The sequence below is a fragment of the Sus scrofa genome, chromosome 11, assembly GCF_054392235.1.
Source record: "Sus scrofa isolate SSC_HxYL_T2T_F1_AM1 chromosome 11, Sscrofa_HxYL_maternal_Yorkshire_Landrace_v2.0, whole genome shotgun sequence".
Lineage (NCBI taxonomy): Eukaryota > Metazoa > Chordata > Mammalia > Artiodactyla > Suidae > Sus > Sus scrofa.
In genome coordinates, this window is record NC_139393.1 from 53,350,014 (window position 1) to 53,370,503 (window position 20,490).

Below are 20,490 nucleotides of genomic sequence, written 5' to 3' on the forward strand. Positions count from 1 at the left end.
ACAGACTCAGAAAAGAAAACAAATTAGTCGGGAGGAGGAAAGGAAGAAGAGTAAGTAGGGGAGTAAGAGGTACAAACTGTTAGGTATAAAATAAGCTACAAGGAAATATTGCACAACACCAGGAAGACAGCCAGTATTTTACAATAACTGCCAATGGAATATGATCTTTAAAAATTGCGGGAGTTCCCATCGTGGCTAAGTGGTTAACGAACCCGACTAGCATCCATGAGGATGCGGGCTCGATCCCTGGCCTCGCTCATTGGGTTAAGAATCTAACATTGCCGCGAGCTGTGGTGTAGGTTGAAGACATGGCTCAGATCCTGCGTTGCTATGGCTCTGGCACAGGCTGGCAGCAACAGATCTGATTGGACCCCTAGCCTGGAAACCTACGTATGCTGTGGATGTGGCCCTAAAAATAAATAAATAAATAAAAGACAAAAAATTAAAAATAAAAATAAAAATTGTGGATCACTATATTATACACCTGTAACTTATACAATATCGTACATCAACTATACTTCAATTTAAAAAATATTCTGGAGTTCCTGTCGTGGCACAGTGGTTAACGAATCCGACTAGGAATCATGAAGTTGCGGGTTCGGTCCCTGCCCTTGCTCAGTGGGTTAACCATCCGGCGTTGCCGTAAGCTGTGGTGTAGGTTGCAGACGTGGCTCAGATCCCGAGTTGCTGTGGCTCTGGCGTAGGCCGGCGGCTACAGCTCCGATTCGACCCCTAGCCTGGGAACCTCCATATGCTGCGGGAGCGGCCCAAGAAATACCAAAAAAAAAAAAAAAAAAAGACAAAATAAATAAATAAATAATATTCTCTTAAAATATATTATTGCACAAAAGAATCCAGACTCAAAAGAGGACTTGTGCAACATCAAAGACAGACAGTCATTTGTGGCGAGACAGGAGGTGACTGATGTGTGAGTGGCTGCTGACAATGTTTCATGACTTGATCTGAGGGGTCGTGGAATGTTGTATGTTCACTCGGTGGGAGCGCATCCATTTGCACATTTGTAAATATGTGCACTTTTCTGCATGTGACTGGCACGTCAGTGAAAAGGCAAACTAAAAATAGATGAATAAATAAATGCCCTCAAACTTAATAATTAAAAAAGTCAACACAGATGATTCACACAATTCCAGGAAGCCTGAAATCCTCTGAACCTGACTAGTCACTTGATTCTAGTTGAGATCTCATCTTGGTCTTATTTCCAACTCTTCGTTTTTGGAGACATTCTATTTTAAGCTATTGGCTAAATATAGACGATGTATACACAGGTTTAACATTGCCATAAAAAGCAATGGGACAGCCAAAACGGGGTCATGATCTTTTTATTATAAATGGAAGAAAAGAAGGAAAGTGCTTTTCCTGAGATAAGCTGTCAACTGTCAATAGAGATAGAAATGATACACACATTTTCCATCTATTTATATTCATCCTTAGACACAGCTCTCAAATGAGCTGAAAGTAATTGGCCAAGCGCAGTGTAAAGACACTGAAAAGCAGAGGCCTGGGCTATCAACCACGGTCCACCCTCAGGCATGAAGCAAGAGGGGATAAGTGAGCATCAGAGCAGAAAGTTCCAGAGCCTTCGCCAAGGGGCACTGCCGACTCTGGACAGACTGGGAGGGTGCACAGGACACTGGATTATTCAGTGGTGCCTGTTCACTCTGTGCTACCTTCCAGAACACCATCTACAGAAGAAGGTGAAAAATTCAGGCTGCAACAACCAAAGCTATGAGAAAACCCTGAAAAGGCCTCATAATCGTTGCTTTTATTACTTGATCTTTTAAATTTTAAGAAAAAGCATAACAGCAACATCCCCAAGAAGGAAAAATACTTCAATGGCATTTTCCTAATTTTAAATTAGTACTTATGGTGCTACCCAATGAATTCTTCAACTCTTTACTCAATAGAATTTTTCCAGGGTCTCTCTATGTCTCTTCCCTCCCTCCGGCTGCTCTGCTTCCTTATGCACAATACACAACTAATTAACTCCTGCACATGTGATTTAAGATGCAGAAATGCCCTAAGAGGGAGCTCACCACTGCTGACAAGCCATACACAATAAATCCACACATACAATTTCAACAAGGCAAATGCACCTTCGGGAAAGGATACTGTTTAAAACATTCAAAAATGTACTTTTTACCAGACATTTCATTTCTGTGTCACTAAAAATTATGCTGAGCTCCGTAACATTCAAATGCTTAGGCAACATCCTACTCTTGTCATAGATGACCTATTACTTTGAAAAGCCTCATCATGTTTTTATTTTTTACTGATGAAAACAAACAGCAAATGTCAGGCATGCTTTATTCATTGAACAGAAACAACAAAAAAAGTGTATGTATTTCCATTCCTGTACTATTAATTCTCCAGATGAAGATTTCTAACCAAAAGCATATTTTTTTTGGCTCTAAAGTATTTGAATTTAATTCCATTTAGACAAAACTCTCTTTGGTTATCAAATAATTCATCATAAATCATACAATTATTATAGAACCATCACAGAGAGAAAGCAGTTTCCATTTATGTCATTCACACAATCAGATTTCGCTGTCAAGAAGCTTACTCATATAAGGTCTTTATAACTCCCTTCCAATCAAAAATCTTTATGTTTAAATAAAAGTAGGGAACAGGTCAATTTCACTTGGCACCTCTTGTAATTAGACTGAGAAATAAAATTTCTTCTTTTCCGGGAAATGTGTTTTTCTTGTGGAAAATGTTTCCAATTTTAATATTTAAGAAGACAAGATCTACTCCTTTAACTGTTTCCTCAACAAAAGCACAGTAAGTTGACCACTTTGCAAATCACACTGGAACCCTCTGGGGTTTTCCTTCAGCATCCTCTGTAATAGGAACATAAACTCCAACTACGGTCTCCGCGCCCATCTGCTCTCATCACTCAGTGTTGTGGCCGGCACATTAAATATAAGTGTCAGGCCGTCATAAAATCTCAACAATTCCAAACTCTTTCAGGATCAAACACAAAATGACATTCTGTTGAGTGGGAAATCCCAGGGCCTGTGGCTCTGCCTTAAAGGGGTTTGACGCGCTGGAAAAGAAAAATGCAGCCTGCCTTTAAAATGAGGTCATTTGGAATCGGCTTGTAAAGGAGACGTTACAAGCCTCTTATTTATATTCGCTAAAATATGTTTTCATGTGTAAATAAACATCAAGAGGCAATTTCAGAAATATCAACCATTTTTTTTTTTTAATTGCACAGGACGCATGGACTAAAGCAACTTCTGTCCAGTTAAGGAATGACCAAAAAGCAGTCAGTTCATGCCAGTGACGGATTGAAGCACTCTCTATTCCCATTCACCTATCTCGAAGCTGATGAACAAAGATGGGTAGGAGTTCCCACTGTGGCACAGTGGGTTAAGAATCCGACTTCAGCAGCTTGGGCCATGGTGGAAGCTCAGGTTTGATCCCCAGCCCAGCCTAGCCCAGTGCAGTGAGTTAAGGATCTGGCATTGCCACAGCTGTGCTCTAGGTCACAGCTACAGCTTGGATTCAATCCTTGGCCCAACAACTTCCATATGCTGCAAGTGCAGCCATTAGAAAAAAAAAAAAGAGAAATGGGTACCATGGGACACCTAACAAAATGCATCAATTGAGAAAGCACCCCAATTTTTAAGGAACTCAGGGTTACCCTCAGAAACAGGATAAATGCAAAATTTAAGACACATGTTTTCTGAGACCTATAATCAGGTAGAAACCAAGGAGAGAAAGGAGATAAGACAAGCATTTAGACTTTTCCATCAAAATGCAGAATGGGAAGGCAATCTTAACACTGGCCATTTCCTTCGCAATTATGAAGAAAGACGACTGACAATGCTCATGGGTTTTCGTTACCCATAAGATCCAGAACCTTTCCACATCCGCTACTACAGAGCTGGGTCAGGCAAATCCTATCCTAGAGAAAAGGTGGTTTCAGGAAAAGGCTCTGCAGAGGAGAAGGAGGCATCGAAAGAGAAAAGCACTGCAAATTAAACTCAAAAAGAACAATTGGTGTCATGTGTAAGATGGGTTTGATGTGTTACTAATAAGTTCATAAAATTGCTACTCACATCTGAAATGATCAGGGGTGACTTGATAGCACACTTAAACCCTCTTTTTTTTTTTTTTTGTCTTTTTGCCTTTGCTAGGGCCACTTCCATGGCATATGGGGTTCCCAGGCTAGGGGTCGAACGGAGCTGCAGCTGCCAGCCTACGCCAGAGCCACAGCAATGAGGGATCCGAGCTGTGTCTGTGACCTACACCACAACTCACGGCAATGCCGGATCCTTAACCCACTGAGCAAGGCCAGGGATCGAACCTGCAACCTCATGGTTCCTAGTCAGATTTGTTAACCACTGCGCCACAACAGGAACTCCAACACTCAAACATTCTTCTTATCAAGAATCAAAAAGAGACAACTTATGATAATAGATCCTATTAATTCTACTTCAGTCTAAGGCAATAGGGGTCTTGGATGTTGACATTTGATGATACTTCCTTGTCTCCAAGAAACTCTTAACAGAAGCTAACAAGGAAGACATTATGTTCTAGACAGAGTAACACAGGAGATTCTGTAAAAATAACTGCCTGGAGGAGCAGGGAGAAAGGAAAGGAAAGGAAGGAAGGAAAAGAGGAAGGAAAGGAGGAAGGAAGGAAAACACAATAGAAACAACACTAGCTTTGTACCATTTCTAGTACTATGAACCCTTAGGGAACTTCAAAATGCCTTCAACACTTGTCTCAAAAACACACTTGCTGGACTTCCTGTCATGGCACAGTGGTTAATGAATCTGACTAAGAACCATGAGGTTGCGGGTTCGGTCCCTGGCCTTGCTCAGTGGGTTAAGGATCCGGCGTTGCCGTGATGTAGCTTGCAGACGCGGCTCGGATCCCGCATTGCTGTGGCTCTGCCATAGGCCAGTGGCTACAGCTCTGACTGGACCCCTAGCCTGGGAATCTCCATATGCCGCGGGAGCATCCCTACCAAAAAAAAGGCAAAAAGACAAAAAAAAAAAAACCTTGCTGTAGAGAAACTCAGGAACTGTTCTTTTTAGTGTATGGGTTGCCCAGGGCTGCTGTGACCCAGTACCACAAACCATGTGGCTTATAATAAATAACAGATAGATGCTTACTCTCTCTCAGTTCTGGAGGCTAGAGGTCCAGAACTGAGATGTCAAGAGGGCCCTGCTCTCTCTGAAGGCCATAGGGGAGAATCTGTCCCATGCCTTCCTCTTGGTGTCTGGTATTGAGTGATCCTTGGCCTTCCTTTCCTCATCACTTCAATCTGCTTCCATCTTTATATCCTGTGTGCCTCTGTCTCTTCTAAGGACTCCAATTGTATTGTGTCTTTTTTTTTTTTGGCTTAAGGGTCGAATCAGAGCTGTAGCAATTGGCCTACGCCAGAGCCACAGCAACTCGGGATCTGAGCTGCGTCTGCCACCTACACCACAGCTCACCGCAACGCCAGATCCTTAACCCACTGAGCAAGGGCAGGGATTGAACCCGCAACCTCATGGTTCCTAGTCGGATTCATTAACCACTGCGCCACGACGGGAACTCCCAATTGTATTGGATTAAGGGCCCACCCTACTCCAGTAAGACCTCCTCTTAGTTAATTACATCTGCAACACTCTATTTCGAAATAAGGCCACATTCTGAGTTTCCTGGGAGGACATGAAGGGGGCGGGGGGGACCATTCAACCCAGTACTGCAGGAAAGGGTGGGGGTGGGGAGGAAACAGCAACTCTGGTCAGAGGCACCAAGTGCTGGTTGCAAACAGGCAGGAGATCAGCCAAGTTTCTAGGCACCTCAAAGAAAATAAAGATGTATATGAACCAGAGGGAGAGTTAAGAGTGTCTGTAAGGGAGTTCCCATTGTGGCTCAGCAGGTTTCCAACCCAACTAATAGCCATGAGTTTGCAGGTTTGATCCCTGGCCCTGCTCAGTGGGTTATGGATCTGGCACTGCCATGAGCTGCGCTGTAAGTCGCAGGCACTGTGTTGTTGTGGCTGTCACAGGCTGGCCGCTACAGCTCTGATTCAATCCCCCGAGCCTGGGAACTTCCATATGCCGCAGATGTGGCCCTAAAAAGTATGTCTGAAAAGAGACTCCAAGATCCAAGAGTTTATCACCACGTGTGCAATGAAACCCCTTCCAACTGCCAGCCTTTGAAATACCAAGTTGCCTATGGCTTATAACTTTCAAATCCATATTGCTGTCCATTACAGCAATGCTCCTAAAAATTCATAAGAGAATTCAAAAAATTTCCAATAGATACACTCTCATATACTGCGTTATAATGAAGGATCACATTCTCATCAGGTAGGCATTATAGAGGAAATGAGCTTTGTAAAATTAAACACCTCTAACAAGCACATACTCAATCATATTTCAGGGAAAACACTTCCTGATTTCCAGCTGGACACCCTAACATATACTCACCAAAATAGTAAACTTTCCAGAGTTCCCGCTATGGCATGGTATGGTAAGAATCTGACTAGAAGAGCTCAGGGTGCCATGGAGACAGGGGTGTAATCCCCTGCCTGGTGCTGTGGGTTAAAGGATCTGATGTGACTGTACCTGCGGAATAGGTTTCAGCTGTGGCCTGGATTCAGTCCCTGAGCCAGGAACTTCCATATGCCACAAGTGCGGCTATAAAGAAATTTTTAAAAACTAAAAATAAAATAATACACTTTCCATGACTTAGTACTTGGGTTAACCATCCAATGGTTTATATATTAATTGTGCTCACTAGCAACCGTACAGCTGTCTTGTTTCCAATAACCAAAGAAATCAAAGAGTATGTGGGTCATTTTGTCATGCCTCGAAACTTCTTTGTGATATACTAAGAGCCCCATGATGGTAGCAGCAGTTTGACTCCTGCTAAGACAGAGCAAGAACTCATGATGGATGCATACAGTGCAAAAACTTTTTGATCATAATGACTGTCCCATAGATAAAAACTAGTTTGGTCCCCTGATAGATATCATCTTTTTCGGCCTTCGGTATCCTAGAAAATAACTGGTAATGCAAACAAGTTAGTATTGATCATGTAAACACTATTTTAAAGGAGATGGGAAAAATCATTTATGTTAGCCAAATTTTGTTCTTTTGCATTAAGGAAGAAAAAACAAAACCTCTCTAAAAAGTCGGAAATTGGGAGAAACTCCAAGTAATCAAATTTTTATTGATTACTTCGATTTCAATGGATTTCACATGTTTGAGACTCCTGATGCTTTTCGAAGTTTAATAACTCACTGTTTTCCTAACGACATTAAGTTCTAAACATAAATAAGGCAAAAGAAATCTCTCTGTATAATGTAGCTCAGAGAGAAAAAAAAAACCTCTTCTATTTACTAGGCTGACATTTACTTTGATCTCTTACAGACCCTTTCAGGTAACAATTTATATATAATAGAGCAAGCAACCTCCTCTGGGAATTTAAAATAGCTTAGAAGTCATGAACAAATGCAAATAAACTGAAAACACAAGGGGGCTGTATCTCTATTGCTTGCCTTTCCTCACTCTGTTTGACAGCAGTGTTTTAGAGTACAAGGCAAGGAAATAAATCCTTCAATTTGGCTGTGATACTTGAGAAGAAGCTTAAAGCAGTTTAATAATGCAGTAAGATTAAACCATACTTCTAAAAAAAAAAAAAAGAAAATTCAAAGGTGGCAAAAGGAAGTGCCTTTATGCAAATGTCATTCCTTCCCAACTACTTCTATTTTCCGAGGAGTTGCTAATCCACACAGATGATGTGTCCAGATATATTTGATGTCCCATCTATGCTGGAGCTTCAAAGTCGATTTGAAGGTTCTTAACTGTGCTCCTAATTTGGCTATCAACACTGGTAAGTTATCCATGGCGGACATTTCATTTTTTCACACTTTTATAACAGCAATGAACAGTCTCAGAAAATGCCAAGGTTTTGGTACTTCATTGCCAGAGGTCTATATAGCCCATAATAATAATTTACTATCATATACAGAGCAGGAAAGATACAAAAGAGAATTCAAAATAATAGAAGTTTATGCTCTGTTTTTTTATAAATAGTCACTGCCATAAATACAAAGTAATCTAGCTTACATCATCAGTCAATAAAGAGAATGAGATGCATTAGACGGATCTGGTGAGATGATCAAATGATTGCAGGTACAGCTAAATGAAGAGACCTAGTAGGTCCTTCAGGCATTGAACCTGATTACTGCCATAAATAATCACTCCTATAGAGTCCCTATGATAAAAAGAAAATATTATCTAGAGAATGCCAAGGTTATTTCCTTAAATAAATTACATTTGCTAAACTTTTCCCAGCCGGAATTTTAGGTACCCTTACTCAAAGTTTGACTTTATGAATAAATATAATTCATGCCAACAGGAAACACATCCACCATTGTCAATTTCATATTTCCATCATTATAAAAGTATTGTAAGTAAGTGCACACGGAGTGCAAATACATCTTATGGGAAAAAAAATATTTTCTTTAAAACCTTGAGAAAAAAAAAAAGATCTCTATGTTAGAGGAAAAACAGGTTTAAAATAACTTGGCAATAGTTCAGGTACCAAAATATATGTGTAAAAAAATGAGGAAAGGCGGAAGAGGAAAGAAAATCAGTTACTTCAATTCCAAAAAAAGTAAAAGATTTGCAAATCAACTTCTTTTTTAGCTTTATACTCCCATAATAAAACTTTATATAATTTAAGCATCAAGGGGAATTACATGCTGAATAAAAATCACCTTGAATTACACCCTTAAAAATAGCCAAAAGGTCAATTTTATGTCATATATATTTTACCACAATTAAAAAATAAAAATGAAGTGCTATTTAGAGGTTCTCCTCTTCATAAAATAGGGAAGGAATGGTTTTCGTCTTTGTAAGGTAGATGTGCATGCACCTATTCCCAAGTTAGATACAGTTGTGTGAAAATATATGGGTTTAACACTACTTTTGCAGTTGAAGAATCAGGTTCTATTCATCTTTGAACTTCGCTTATTTAGAAGAATGTTTGCACAGTGTAAAAAGCAACAACTTTGTCAAATAACACTGCTTTTAATGGTTAAAAAGGTAAATTTTATGTTAAGTATATTTTATTACCATGACAACAAAAATTACTTTACTTGGAGTCAACCACCTGAACCATTCACCCTGCTATCAATCCAGGTGAACCTGAACAGCAAATCTAATCTTCCACAATTTATATTCCAGGGTATGGTTACATCGGGTTTTCAATTTTCCAGCCACTCGGACCCATGGGAGGCCAAAAGGTACAGGAGAGGCAGGACCCCTTTGTGCTCTAAGCTGATCAGCCCATCCCACAGTGAAGTCACGTGCCCCGTGCAGCTTTTCAGGTCCTTTCCTGTGTGAATCGCCACTTAGAAACGTCAGGGGCCTGCCTTTGGTTTCTGACAGGAAATGGTGCCCCTGAAGTGCAAATTCACACGGAAGGGGAGCTGCAGGCCTGACGGAGCAGGGACAGCAGGACAGAAAGAACCAGAAGGTCTGACAGGGCATTTCCTAAAAATAAAAAAGAATTGGAAAAGAAAAGAAAAAAGAGCAGAGGAAAGAGATGCAGGATTAGTTTGACCAAAAATACAAATCAACTGCATCACAAAAAAATCCAAAGGATAGCCTATCTTAAGGCTTACAGAAAAGTCTGTGAAGAAATTTGAAGGCAATGAAAATTCAAATCTAGTTCCATCTGTAAGTCCATGTCTTTCTCTCTAATCTCCTTCTAATTTTTTTGTTCTCTCTCTGTCTCTTTGGTTCCCGCCATGGCCTCGTTTTTTTTTCCATCTCATTACATATCTCAGGGAAATTCCCATACTCCCTTGAGTCTATTCATCCATCACACCTCAGTGTTGACTTGGGGCGCTTGGGGAGGGGGGGGGGGGCACTGAGAGTAAATACCAAGATCTGTTCTCCTACAAATTAGGTAAAAGAGAGCAAGCTAAGGAGAGAGACCCAGTAGTTGGCCCTAATAGTAAAAACTCAAGATAAAGATCCCCTGAGGCTATTTTTAAATTCTCATAAAACCAAAATGGTTTCAAAGTCTACATTTGGTGACTGGGGCTGTAGAGAGAAAGAGCTGAAAGCAAATGTTACATTAAATCAAAGAATCAGCAATTGGATCTATAAGCTGAAAATACATTTTTTACGTTACTTTTAACTTCAAAGACTTTTCCTATAACTAACTGCATACCAATTCATCACATAAAAAGTCAACAGGCTGCATTAAAGAGTTTTTTCTTTCAATTAGTTCTAACAATACATGCTTTATTATAACAGTACAACTAATCCCAGAAAATTACAAGACAGGACCATCAACTTCAATCAGAAACAACGTATATATAGGAGTTCCTCTTGTGGTGCAGCGGTAAGCGAATCCGACTAGGAACCATGAGGTTGCGGGTTCGATCCCTGGCCTTGCTCAGTGGGTTAAGGACCCGGCATTGCTGTGAGCTGTGGTGTAGGTCACAGACATGGCTCAGATCCTGCGTTGCTGTGGCTCTGGTGCAGGCCAGCAGCTACAGCTCCGATTCGACCCCTTGCCTGGGAACTCCATATGCCACAAGAGAGGCCCTAGAAAAGGCAAAAAGACAAAAACAAACAAACAAACAAAAAAAAGCAATGTATACGGCAACAAGGTCATATCTGCCACTTACAAAGAAACAAGTGGAGTATCACTTAGCATCAATTAAATTAAATAATTTCAAATGAATACCCAGTTCCCATCGTGGCTCAGTGGAAACAAATCTGACTAGCATCCATGAAGACGCAGGTTCGATCCCTGGCCTGGCTCAGTGGGTTAAGGATCTGTTGGTGCCATGAGCTGTGGTGTACGTCACAGATGTGGCTTGGATCAGGCGTGGCTGTGGCTGTAGCTGGCAGCTACAGTTCCAACTGGACCCCAGGCCTGGGAATCTCCATCTACCGTGGGTGCGGCCCTAAAAAGACCCTAAAAAGACAAATAATAATAAAATGAATACCCATTGTATTTGTTGTCAGCAAATGACAGAACCACCTTACTTACACATTGCCTCTGGCAATCCCACTACCAGAGTCTTTCGAAAGGCACTTATGCTTTAAGAGTCAAAACAGCTGATAATCTGGGACCCAGCTATAACATTCCTAAGTCAATCCTACCCTCCCACCTCCCACAAAAAAGGGAAGGAAGGGAGGAAGAAAAAACTACAAGTATAAAAGACTCATTGAAACACCACTTATAACCTAAAAATAGTTCCAGTTCTTTCCAGTTCGCCACAAGGCAAAGGGCCAATTTAATTATGGTAAAGTAATGTGATGGACTATTATGCTGCCATGATGAACTACATTTGAAAAAATGAGAAAAAAAAGAACAATATTAAGTCAAAATGACCTTCCCTATAAAGAAAATTTAGTAAAATACACAAAAACATTTTTTGAATAAGTTTGGTGTGATAGTTCTTATAAAGTTTTTCCCCTACCTTTATTTGCATTGCTAACATACCTTCATAAATGTTTTTTCTAAGAAACTAGAAACACGATATATATTGGTAAGTACATGTCCTAAAACTATTTTTTAATATTAATATGGATACATAGGTTTTAAATAGCAATGTTTATCAAAAAGACGATACATATTACAAGGTCACTCCTAGAATCTGTCTTAATATGATACATAATACAATATACATGGCGCTTAAGTGGAAAACGCTTCAAGATTCAAAATGTTCAATGAGTCTTCATATTAACAGGTCTTTCAAAAACCATTTTGCTTGGTGCTACAGAGATCAGGCATAGGCCTGATCACTCTTACAATTTGTTCTCATATATTTTTCTACGTGTCTTATTCTAAATGCCTGGTTAAGTCTCAGCCTCGAGAAAAAAACTTGGATTCTAGTATTAACAGCATCTTCTCATTAGTTAACTCCTTCCTAAACAAGATGTTTGGTTCCCTCTGAGTTGAGGTCTGTACACTTAACCTCCCCAAGGCACTGCTTTACCCACTCTTATTTCTAGACCATGGTTAAGTACGAGCCAGGGCCAACTGCAAGGCAGTGGGAAGAGCAAAGTGGAAAGAAGAGAGAGTTGCTACTACAGGTAGAACCTGATTCACCCATGGATGAGTCTAAGGTACTTGAAATTCTGTACTTCCTTATAAGCAGACACGAATTTCCTTCACCAAATTACACAGATTTTTTCATATGACATTTCAAATGTTATATGTCATCCCTTGTCTTGAATTACCCGAGCGAACTGACAGGCAAACATAAACGTCTGGATGCCCTCGGAGATGTGGACATCCGGGGGTGGGGTGGGGGGTGGGGGGACAGGGCTGAGAGGTGGGGGAAGGGAGGGCCTGTTCTTTTATCCCGTGTGGTGCAGGGCTTCCTGGAAAACAGGAAATATAAGAGGTGATGACCAACAACAGACTCCACTGCAGAGAGAAAGGCCACCTCGGGAGAGAGCACAAAAGAGTCAGAAAAGCAGCCACTGGGGAAGAGCTGGGTAGGTGTGGACAGCACCACCCAGCACTGTGTGACTTCACTCCTGCTGGACCACCTCTTTCCTCTACCTGATTCAGACTCTGTATCTTTAATCATGTCAATCTCTGGTTCAAGGAAACACCGATTCCTTTTCCAAGCCTGGAGATATCGCAAGATGGGGCTTCTCAAAAATTTAAAATACCTACATAAGGAAGGGACAGGAGTTCCCATCGTGGCGCAGTGGTTAATGAATCTAACTGGGAACCATGAGGTTGTGGGTTCAATCCCTGGCTTTGCTCAGCGGGTTAAGGATCCGGCGTTGCTGTGAGCTGTGGGGTAGGTCGCAGACGTGGCTTAGATCCCGTGTGGCTGTGGCCCTGGCGTAGGCTGGTGGCTGCAGCTCCAATTTGACCCCTAGCCTGGGAACCTCCATATGCCAAGGGAGCAGCCCTAGAAAAGGCAGAAAGACAAAAAAAAAAAAAAAAAAAAAAAAAAAAAAAGAAAAGAAAAGAAAAAAAGAAAGGACAAAAAAAATCTGGACAGCTCCACTGTTCCGGAACAAAAACCGGGCCGTCATTTGCTCACCACCCACACCTTCCCTAACTCTGGAGCACTTCCAACCAATATGATTTAAAAAGAAAACAATCAGATTCTACAGATCATCATCAAGCCATTTAGCATTACATCTTAGATGCTTCTGGAAGGCCATAAAGAATGTGCTTACATGTTAATGCAAACCACAAAAGCAGCATTCGGCCATATCCCACATCTCTTTTATTGAAGATTAATATTTAAGCTAACACCATGTTCAAGGTTTTGCAAGGTTTATCTCATTAACATCACAGGTTTGGAACCTGTGGTTAGGTGTTCTTGCTCTACTGCTCTGCAGATGAAGGAACTGCAGCTTGAAGGTAAAGATCTTGCTCAGCATCGCAGAGATTAGAGCAGGTGATTAAGGCAGGAGTCAACTTTCATCTCTCCAATTCCAAACCGAATTGGTTTTTTGGCCACTCCCAAGGCATGCTGGACTTTTTTTTTCTTTTCATTTCTGATTTTTTCTTTTCGCAGCACCTGCATAATGCAGAAGTTCCCAGCACAGGGACTGAACTCACACCACAGTGGTGCCCCTAAGCCACAGCAGTGACAATGCCAGATCCTTTACCACTAGGCCAACAGGGAACTCCGAAACTGAATTTTGAACCACTGTATTATACTGGAAGTTGTCAAAATCTACTTTCTACACTTTTAAACATCTGAAAGGCACTATATTTAATAAGGAAGAAGACAAGAGGAAAAAAAAAAGAACTAAGTACCAACAGGTACAAGGCACTATGCTGTATCTTGGAACCACAAAGATTAGGTAACTTGTCCAAATCTTGACAGGTTCACAGACTCCCATATTTCACCATTCCTTCTATACATAAACCTGCCTAATTCCCATCTGTATGCTTTTTCAAAATCCTTGCTCACCTTCCAGATCCTTAACCCACTGAGCAAGGCCAGGGATCAAATCCACAACTTCATGGTTCGTAGTCATTCATTTCCACTGCACCATGACAGGAACTCCCAACAATGCTTTACATATGATATTGTATACGATTTAGAATCAATCCCTGAGGTTTCTTCTGTTTGAATGACTTGGTAACATTAAATTTACATTCAGCAAATACAGAGATGGTGTCTTCCACCTTGTTCTGAATGACCAATTTTACCTATAAGACACTGTATTTTGAGTACCAAGAAGAGCAGTATACACATTAGTGTGATTGGGGAGAATTTTGGTGCAGAGAACTGGACAAGTCTTAATTCTAGGTTTATGAAAAACTAGGTCTCATTTTACTTAGAGGATGTGTATGTTACTGGTAATAATCTAGTTTTTGTGTGAGGCACACAAGCATTTGTTAATTTATTAATAATCAACCTGATTTAAATTATCTCTAACAAAGACACTGATCTTTTATCAAACCAGAATTGAATACTTTTTGTGTATGCCCTTAATATGCAACCTACCATGTTAAGTATTATAAAGTATACACTATAAAACAATAAAATAAAATAGCTAATATCCATAGATTATAAGCAGGGTATACGTAATATCTGATACATTATTTTTACAGTCATACCAAAAGATCAAGTAACATTTTATTAGTTACTTGACAGAGTTAACTAAAATATTTATGAGGTCGCTGACAAAAAACAATATCCAATTTGTCAGATTAATCTAAGAGATTTAAAGATGTTCTTTCATGTAGCAATAAAAGATTAAACGGTTTTATAAAAAGCATTTCAAAGATTAAATTACTTAACTGGTAATTTAGTACTCTATATGATCATTTCCCAATAAGTAAAAATTTTTCCAAACAACACGTGCATGGGTTTAAATATTCCTTCATTTATAAACATGGTTCAACAGATAAAACATACTACTTCAATTGTTGGGCTCAACAATAAACTCAAGTCTCATCTTCCTCTTTCTATTCATCATTTTAGGTAAATAGAAATAATCCCCTTTGGGGATAATCAAGGAAAAAAAAAATCCCTTTACTGCAGTGGAAAGTCAAACTAAATGATGTCCAACGCTCCATCCAACAAGTTTCCTTAATTAAAAATGCTATTCACAAGAGCTCCAAGCAGACTGATCAGCTTCATTATTTCTCATGTAATATCCATGGGATACTGTTAATATATCATAAAAGCACAGTTGGAGAACTGAAAATAAAAATGAATGGTGTATAACAGGAATTTCCAAATTGGTTAGGCATGGATCCTTCTTGATTAAAGGACTTTTCCTAATGTCTCTATCACACTGAAGAGAGACTATTGGAAACCACTGGGAAACTATTATACTTAAGCCTTATAGACAGCCTTGAATTTTTTTTTTTTTTAATCTGTCAAACTTTCTACATAAATACTTCGCAATGCAAGCCCTCTATAATCTGGTCTTGCCTTACTCTACTACCTGCTTCATGCCAACCACTACTAAACTAACCGCTCCTCTTAGCCTGCTCACTCTTGCTGGGACCACTCGGACTACACGGAGCTCATGCTACCTGCCACCCTCAGCTGCTGCCCATCCAAGTTCAACATCAGCCCAGTGCTTACTTTCTCCGTAGATGTTCCCTGTTACACATGAGGACTGGTCACCCTTATCCATCTTCTACTATGTAAGAATATACTTGTTATATGTATACATACTTATAACCAACCCTACCCTCATGATGCACTTACATTTGTGTTTTTGTTTTTTGTCTTTTTGCCATTTCTTGGACCGTTCCTGTGGCATAGGAGGATCCCAGGCTAGGGGTCCAGTCGGAGCTGTAGCCGCCGCCCTACGCCAAAGCCACAGCAACGCGGGATCCAAGCCACGTCTGCAACCTACACCACAGCAACACCGGATCCTTAACCCACTGAGCAAGGCCAGGGATCGAACCCGCAACCTCATGGTTCCTCGTCGGATTTGTTAACCACTGAGCCACGAAGGGAACTCCTATTTCTGTATTTTCATCTAAAGGTTTACCACCTGATAATATACTACCTTAAACATAGATTACCTGCTTCTGAAGTGCTGTTTCCACAACTAGGGATCATTAATTCTGCATCTTACACCTCTTTATTCCTGGAACTTCTTGGTATTCAGTCGATATTTTATGGCTTGTTGATAAAAAATAAAATTATCTTTATATGGACTTTTTTCTTTTTTGATTTTCCAAAAAAAGTAGTTAAATTTTTAAACTCCAAATATGTTTAATGCTGTTGTTTTCATTCTTTAAAACTCGATTTTTGTTGTATCTACCCCAAAAGTACCATAGAAAATATTAACTAATTTCCTGATATACAATTTCCCATGGGTGTTATGAAAAATGCCAACTATATATGTTCATCATTTGTGGTTTTCTTCATCTCTTCCTCTTAAAGTAAAAGGTGACACACACTGTATACAAATTAGAACCAGTGCGCCTGCCCTTCTAAAAAAGGTTTTTTAAAAATCATGTTATTTTATGATATAAACTTTAAAAAAATAAAAAATAGCTTTCCTTTTTTTTGATTAGAAAAGTGCAATGTGCACATTCTAAAACCCTCAGAGAATGCCGCAAAGTAAACTTTAATCTCTCAAAACACCAGGAACAAACAGCAAGCATTGTTACCACATCTGCTGTGCCCTTTCAGACAGACAGACATATCCATACAAAGTATAAATTTCAGAAGTTGCTCCTTAAATCCTGCTTCCAGACTGGTAGGACCCTGAGCTAATCAGCATCCTGATACTTCTGTTTATCTGCAATAATACTTAGCAGGAGAAGGGAGTTCCCTGGTAGCCTAGCAGTTAAGGATATGGTGTTGTCACTGCTGTGGTTCGGGTTTGATCCCTGGCCCTGGAACTTCCACCTGCCATGGGCATGACCAAATATATATATAATATAATAAATAATGTATATTATATATATATATTTAGTAGGAAGAATGCTATGATTATTAAATGAGATAATCAACACAAAGCACCTAGCAAGGATCCAACACAGAGCACATTTTCAATATGACTGCATATCCGCGACATAAATGCTCTTTTGTAATCTGCTTCTTTCAGGAGACAACACTTCATCAACAGATTTCCCTATCAATAAATTCAAATATATGTTCTTTTTAATAGCTGCCTGGTGTCCCTTCTATCAATACACTATATGTATTTAACTCTATTAGACATTTGGACTGCTTCATCATTTTTAATGATAACAATACTCTGATGAACTGGACCACAGCCAGATCTTTGCACTTATTCATAACTATATTTTTGGAACAAATACTTAGAAGTAAAATTTCTGGTCCACAGGGTACTCATATATTAAGTGTTTATGCACATTCCCACAAGAAACGTCTCAGTTTACACATGCTTCCACACACACACACACACACACACCCCGTATTTACCATATACTGCCCAACATTCGGTATGGCCATCTTTTTAATCTTCTCCAATCTGACAGCAGAAAAATGGTTCTAATTTGTACTTCTTGGAGTATCAGTGAGAGTAACATGAATCTGTCAGTTCCCTGGTCATGAATGCATCTTCTCTTGAGAAATCCCTGTTCATACTTTTTCCCATCTTTATCCTGGAGCAGTTGCCTTCTTCTGGTTATGAGGTTTCTTCCCTTAAAAATACAAATTTTCACTACCGAATATATTTCAAGTAGTTTTTTTCCCCACATTATGTCATTTCAATGTACCAAACTTTTATGGCACAGATGTGTTTAATGTTTTAGTCAAATACATCAATCTATTTCCAACTCGGGACTTCTGGATTCAGTGTCATCCTTTAGAAATTCCTCCTCCACACAGATTTATCCACGTATTCACCTAAATCTTACTTTAGTACCTTTTATATATTACTCTGTTTCAGTTTTATGAAGACAAGTCTTAGGAAGGTGTATTTGAAATCTTAGAGAATTATTTCTGAAAATATCTCAGGTTGGACAAAGCACTGTATTAAGGATGATACAGAAGCGGCTTTATCTAAGCTTCCGGAGCAGAGTATTATAAAAAGGCAAATCATATACAGTGGCTTCATATTTTTAGCAATTAATTCTTATCTTAATCCATATACCTCTGTTCGGTTTTCCAGGCCTGTTTATCCCACAGCTTACTTCACATCTGGACTCAAATTACTTCCTCAGGGAAACTGGCCTCACGGGTACCTGTTACAGAGCACTCACAATTTTCCCCTTTATTCTACAGTACATCTCAGCTGGAAGCAATACATTTATTTTTATTAATTTGATTACACGAATCGCAGCAGGAGATGATGGGTATTTCTGATCCCCACTGTGGTAAGTGACATATAAACTCAGTGGACGAAGCAAAGGTCCTGATAGAGCTTTCTGTCTTGCTCCTGTGCATTTGTTTGTTCTTCGAAGAAAAACACAAAGTCAGATTGAAGCCAAACAAAAAGCTGGCCCAACAGTCTTTCTCTGGAAGTAATCCAGTTTTCTCATACACATTTGTAGAAAAGCAGAAGAGGATCATAATCATTCCAAAAATTCATTCCCAAAGGCCTGAAAGGAGGAATATATATTTCATCCTAAAATGATCTGCAGAGATGGGTTATTTCAGTACCGTTTCATGCTCTGCATGTAGGTAAACATCAGTGTCCTTCCCAGGGTACACAAAAGCCATTCTTAAAAATGTGATTTCTAAAACTGGTTGTCCAAAAGTCATCCTTCAAATGCATAGGGTTTTTGCAGTTTATAGAGCTTTTTTTTGCTTTTTTTTTTTTTTTTTTTTTTTTTGTCTTTTTGCCATTTCTAAGGCCACTCCCAGGCTAGGGGTCTTAATAGGAGCTGTAGCCGCCAGTCTACGCCAGAGCCACAATAACCCAGGATCCAAGGCCACGTCTGCAACCTACACCACAGCTCATGGCAATGCCAGATCTTTGACCCACTGAGTGAAGCCAGGGATCGAACCAGCAACCTCATGGCTCTGAGTCACATTCGTTAGCCACTGAGCCATGACGGGAACTCCCTTTTTTATACACATTATTTTTATTTAGTATTGACGACTTTTTTATAGTTAGGAGAGGAACTCAACTGGAATTAACAAATCTAGTATTTGGAAGCATTCAAACCCAGGAGGCCTGCCCATCTCCACTCCCACCCCCTACCCCAGGACTCAGATTTGCCACACCCTACCCCACCCTCACCCCCTCACCCCCACCCCTACCCCCACAGCCAGCCAGCAGCCCCTCCTCCTGCCTCTCTGAGGACTCCCTTCCTCAAAGCCCAGCATCCATCCACTCCTCAGGAACCCTTTGGAAATGCATCTCCTCTGAAGTCTTCACAGACTGTACCCAGCCCACTTCCATCAGGTTATTGTTGTATTCTCTGAAGACTTAAAAAGTCCCTGGCTGATCATGTTGCATTCCTGGTAAATCTCTTTTCCTACGATTTGCAGCTAAAGCCTCTGAAGAGAATTTTGTTCCTCAAAGATAAAGGCTTTTTTTTTTTTTTTTTGACTTCCCACAGTGCCTCGGGTAAGAGTTAACAAATTGATGGTTAATAAACTGGAACAGGAGGTTATATTCCCAAAAAAATGAAAACCAGGCTATTTTTAAAGACTATCTGACACGCAGCCAGACTCGGTGTCCCCACGCCCACCTGCAGGCTCCCAGATCCACTCAGAGTACACACCAGACACATGTCACACGCCCAACAGGGACACAGGCTTCCCAAGACAGGCAGACGATGGCAAGCTTTTCCGATCCCAAGGGGAGGGGAGTGCAGCCTGGAGGCTTTTCTTTACCAAACAGGTTTTTCACAACTGCTTCTGGCCCAGCAGGTGCCCCCTGGAAGGCAGGAGGAGGCAGGGAGGACAAAGGCAAGAAGCAGAGTCCACAGGGGAAGGTCTTTTCCCTCCCAGTGAGGACGTTCCCAAGCCCCTTCCATCACTTTGTCTTCCAGGGTAATGAAATGTGAACGAACGAGCAGGTGAGGGAAAGGGGAGAGGCCTCTAGAGCCCCAGCACCAACCCCATGCTGCCTATCCGGATCTTTAGGACATGAGGGTAAGAGACGTCCATTTTCAAAACTCCAAACTACTTCCTGAAGGAAAAACTTCCACAAGTATCCATTTTCTTTTTCTTCTCTTTTTTTTTTTTTTTTTGCTGTTAAGGGCCACACCTGCGACATATGGAATTTCCCAGGTTGAACTGGAGCTACTATAGATGCCCACCTACACCACAGTCATGGCAACGCAAGATCCAAGCCATGCCTGGGACCTATACCACAGCTCATGGCAATGCTGGATCCTTAACCCAATGAGTGAGGCCAGGGATTGAACCTGCATCCTCACGGGTCCTAGTTGGGTTTGTCACCGCTGAGCCACAATGGGAACTCCCACAAGCATCTATTTTCTCCCTTCTATATAGAAAGTTTCCTCTGTACTTATACAAACAGGGGTGGTTATAGATGCTACCCAGCCTGGTTATATTCACCCCAAGGGATGGATTCCCTTTCAACACAT

The 20,490-nt window shown here is 40.4% G+C and overlaps 1 long non-coding RNA gene across 1 annotated transcript in view; it reads left to right on the top strand.

The window, feature by feature from the left end:
- Positions 1 to 20,490, top strand: part of LOC146398624 (uncharacterized) — a 286,081-nt gene that overhangs the window by 262,108 nt on the left and 3,483 nt on the right. The window lies entirely within an intron of this gene.